Here is a 5,149-nt window from a genome sequence, read left to right as displayed (position 1 = left end):
TTGCAGGATACAAAATTAATACACAGAAATCTCTTGCATTCCTATACACTTACAATGAAAGAGCAGAAAGAGAAATTAAGGAAACAGTCCCATTTACCATTGCAAAAAAAAGAATAAAATACCTAGGAATAAGCCTAACTAAGGAGGTAGAAGACCTGTACTTAGAAAACTATAAGACACTGATGAAAGAAATCAAAGATGACACAAATGGATAGAGAGATATACCATGTTCTTGGATTGGAAGCATCAATACTGTGAAAATGACTATACTACCCAAAGCAATCTAGAGATTCAGTACAATCCCTATCAAACTACCAATGGCATTTTTTACAGAACTAGAACAAAAAATCTTAAAATTTGTGTGGAGACACAAAAGACCCCAAATTGCCAAAGCAATGTTGAGGGTAAAAAACGGAGCTGGAGGAATCAGACTCCCTGACTTCAGACTATACTACAAAGCTACAGTAATCAAGACAATATGGTACTGGCACAAAAACAGAAATATAGATCAATGGAACAGGATAGAAAGCCCAGAGTTAAGCCCACACACTTATTGTCAACTAATCTATGACAAAGGAGGCAAGGGTATACAATGGAGAAAAGATAGTCTCTTCAGTAAGTGGTGCTGGGAAAACTGGACAGCTACATGTAAAAGAATGAAATTAGAACACTTCCTAACACCATACACAAAAATAAACTCAAAATGGATTAAAGACGTAAATGTAAGACCAGACACTATAAAACTCTTAGAGGAAAACATAGGAAGAGCACTCTTGGACGTAAATCAGCACAAGATCCTTTTTGACCCACCTCCTAGAGTAATGGATATAAAAACAAAAATAAACAAATGGGACCTAATAAAACTTAAAAGCTTTTGCACAGCAAAGGAAACTATAAATAAGACGAAAAGACAACCCTCAGAATGGGAGAAAATATTTGCAAATGAATCAATGAAGAAAGGATTAATCTCCAAAATATATAAACAGCTCATGCAGCTCAATATTAAGAAAACAAACAACCCAATCAGAAATGGGGGGAAGATCTAAATAGACATTTCTCCAGCGAAGACATACAGATGTCCAAGAGGCATGTGAAAAGCTACCCAATAATTACTAATTATTAGAGAAATGCAAATCAAAACTGCAATGAGGTATCACCTCACACTGCTTAGAATGGGCATCATCAGAAAATCTACAAACAACAAATGCTGGAGAGAGTGGGGAGAAAAGGGAACCCTCTTGCACTGTTGGTGGGACTGTAAATTGATACAGCCACTATTTCATTTATTTCTGCTCTGATCTTTATAATTTCTTTGCTTCTGCTGACTTTGGGTTTTCTTTGTTCTTCTTTCTCTAGTTGCTTTAGGTGTAGGGTTAGATTGTTTATTTTAGACTTTTCTTGTTTCTTGAGGTGAGATTGAATTGCTGTAAACTTCCCTCTTAGAACTGCTTTTGCCATGTCCCATAGGTTTTGGATCATCCTGTTTTCATTGTCATTTGTTTCTATGTATTTTTTTTTCACTTGGTCAAGATTTTTTTCAAGGCCTGAAAACACTGACTAATCGAAAATGGCCCTACTGCAATTTCTTATAATATATAAATACTTAATATAAAACTTTAAAAAATGTAGACACTATTAACTAACTCCTAAACCACACACAATAGGCTTTTCAAAAGCAATAGTTATTTAACAAAATGTAAGGTGACAATATCAAAGAATTTTCACACTTAATGAGGACACAATCAGTCACAAGCTACTCAAACAAACACAAATCTTTTTTACACTTTCCATGTTTGTTTTTAACTTTGTTTCATAGAACCACTGATAATTTAGGCTTTTTTCAAGTATAGGATTTCTAACATTCAATTACATTTTCTAAGTATTTCTATAAAGAAGAAATGAAAAAGACACATACTACATTGTTTGCCATAAATTCATACACCAAAAAGTCAAAACAATCCAAGTGAATTTATTCCTGCTTCTCCCTTCTCCAACATTAGCTTTAGATGTTCTTCTAAATATTATATAAACAGTTTTGTTAAAATCAGTTCTCTCATTTATGCAGATTAGGGGAAAATGGTTTTATAATAAGTTATCTTTAAAATTATCTTCGAAATAGCACTCTTTAGCCTTAAATTACATTGTGCACACACAACTACAACAGTTTGCATTTGCTCAGGAACATATAATCACATTAAAAACAAATAACCTTGTATTTCATAGTTGAGCTGGCTCTTAAAATAGTTTCCCTGGGGGGGAAACAAGTATTTTGTGTTGTTTAAGAAACTGGTATATGTAAATGAAATGCTAGGTGTTCGTTTAACCTACAGATGAACTTTTGGGTGTTTTTTCTAAAATGCAAGAGATATGTGCTTAATCACTGTTCATATAGTGAAGGAATGGGATGGCAGATACAGATGCAGATGCAACTCTACATTTTGTAAATGTAGAGTTGGATATTCTAAATGGAAGAACTGACACTGACAGTTGTTTACAGGAAACAAAGGTTAAGAAAAATGTTGAAGAATATCTACTCTTAAAAAGAGAGAAATGTTATACAACACATACATGAGAGCTAGAGATTCAAAAAACACTTATTTTACTGTTTTAAAAGAAAAACAAAAAAATAATAGGGAGAGAGTCTAGACCAATTAGAACTGAGGCAGCTGTAACAAAAATGGAACACAGTACAATGATTTGAGCCCTTAAAGGAAATGACTAACTAAAATGAAATTTCACAAGTCTTCATGTCTATAATAATATATAAATGCACAAAATATCAAAAATATGAAGTCTGGATTTTTCCCCTTAGGTTTGTAACAAACTGTCAAACCTCTGCTTAATATAGTTACTTTTATAAGCCTTCTGATTATCAGAGCATGCTATACAGGTACATGCATGCTAGAATTTTACCATGAGAATTATAGTTCTCATCTCAAACTAGTGACTTGCCTGTTACCTATATTTATATATATATTTCATTTCCATTATAAAACACTTAAGACCTTTCTAGTGGTACATTTTAATTAACATATTACATAAAAAAGAATCTTGATTTTTAAAATGAACCTTTTTAGTACTGTAACATGATGGGTTTAATTGAACAGTTGGAACATAATATGGTAACTACATTGTACTGTTTAATTCACATTAATTCACAGTTTAATGTAGGAAAATGTTTGATTTTTAAAGTATAACCAAGATGAGACTGTAGAGTTATAAGCAGTAAAATATTAGAAAACAGTGAATGAATAAATATGATGCTTTTCCATCAGTGGCCATTCATTATTTTGCTTTTAGGAACCTGGAAGAAATTGTCTTCTTTGAGTTTCAAATGTTCTGGTAAATCTAGTCATTTCTTAGCTTCCTCAGTATCACCTTGAATTGCTGAAATAAATGACTCTAAAGAATCAAAAGTTCTTTTCTGGTCTGAGGTAGCCGACGATGGCCACGTTGAGAATTTCCCCATAGAAGTCCTCTTTGAAAGTATGCATGATATGAGTTTCCACGGACTCTTCTGTATTCTTGTAGTTTGGGTTCCATCCTATGCTCACCACCATCTTATGGACGTCTCCACTTCCAACACTGGCCCAACCATAATATATGCCAGTGGATACGTCAGCTGGAAGATTATCTACTACTTGTTCAGGAAAGTTAGCTATAGGGATGCCCAGCTACTTGGAGCCGCGACCGAAGCCCCGCACCACCTGGCTGCGGTGGAAGTACCGCAGGTGCCTCATGACACCGTCAGCTAGGGGTGCAGGCTGTGGTCCAGTCTGCGCGTCCCGCGGAGCCGCTGTTGAGGCGGTGCCTGGACCCCCTGGACCAGCCGGGGGACACGGGTGGGAGCTCCGCAGGCCAGCCGGCTGGCTGGGCGAGTGCACGGGCATACAACGGGCCTAGCGGCACAGACGACACACCATGGCGAGACCCTCACGCCTGACCGAACAGAAGGTGCCGGGTGACTCAGATGCTGCGTCTGGGCTCCGGAATGCCGGCGACCGAGGAAGTGTGTGTTTCTATGTATTTTTAAATTTCTTCTTTGATTTCTTCAGTGATCTCTTGGTTATTTAGTAGTGCACTGTTTAGCCTCCATGTATTTGTGGTTTTTACAGTTTTTTTTCCCTGCAATTGATTTCCAATCTCATAGCATTGTGGTCAGAAAAGATGCTTCATACGATTTCAATTTTCTTAAATTTCCCAAGGTTTGATTTGTGACCCAAGATGTGATCTATCCTGGAGAATGTTCCATGTGCAGTTGAGAAGAAAGTGTATTCTGCCACTTTCAGGTGGAATATTCTATAAATATCAATTAAATCTCTCTGGTCTATTGTGTCATTTAAACCTTGTGTTTCCTCATTTATTTTCTGTTTGGATGATCTGTCTACTGATGTAAGGGGGGGTGTTAAAGTCCCCTACTATTATTGTGTTACTGTTGATTTCCCCTTTCATGGCTGTTAGGATTTGCCTTATGTATTGAGGTGCTCCTATGTTGGGTACATAAACATTTATAATTGTTATATCTTCTTCTTGGATTGATCCCTTGATCATTATGTAGTGTCCTTCCTTATCTCTGGTAACAGTCTTTAAAGTCTATTTTATCTGATATGAGAATTGTTACTCCAGCTTTCTTTTGATTTCCATTTGCATGTAATACCTTTTTCTAGCCCTTCAGTTTCAGTCTGCATGTGTCCCTAGATCTGAAGTGGGTCTCTTGTAGACAGCATATAAAGGGGTCTTGTTTTTGTATCCATTCAGCCAGTCTTTGTCTTCTGGTTGGGGCATTTAATCCATTTATACTCAAGGTTATTACCAATATATATGTTCCTATTACCATTTTCTTAATTGTTTTGGGTTTGTTTTCGTGGGTCTTTTTTCTTCTCTTGTGTTTCCTGCCTAGAGAAGTTTGTTTAGCATTTGTTGTAAACCTGGTTTGGTGGTGCTGAATTCTCTTAGCTTTTGCGTGTTTGAAAAGCTTTTGATATCTCCGTGGAATCTGAATGAGATCCTTGCTGGGTAGAGTAATCTTGGTTGTAGGTTTTTCTCTTTCATCACTTTAAGTATATCTGCCACTCCCTTCTGGCCCGCAGAGTTTCTGCTGAAAAATCAGCTGATAACCTCATGGGGATTCCTTTGTATGTTATTTGTT

General features: G+C 36.3%; 1 pseudogene; it reads right to left on the bottom strand.

The window, feature by feature from the left end:
- Nucleotides 1-3,178: 3,178 nt before the first annotated feature.
- LOC111179096 (riboflavin kinase pseudogene) lies at nucleotides 3,179-3,740 on the bottom strand (annotated as a pseudogene).
- Nucleotides 3,741-5,149: the final 1,409 nt, after the last annotated feature.

This window comes from Delphinapterus leucas, chromosome 5 (assembly GCF_059928025.1).
Source record: "Delphinapterus leucas isolate spDelLeu-1000000601 "Yukka" chromosome 5, BTC_Dleu_Yukka2, whole genome shotgun sequence".
Classification (NCBI taxonomy): domain Eukaryota; kingdom Metazoa; phylum Chordata; class Mammalia; order Artiodactyla; family Monodontidae; genus Delphinapterus; species Delphinapterus leucas.
Note: the sequence above shows the minus strand (reverse complement) of the source record. Positions and strands in the feature narration are given on the sequence as shown.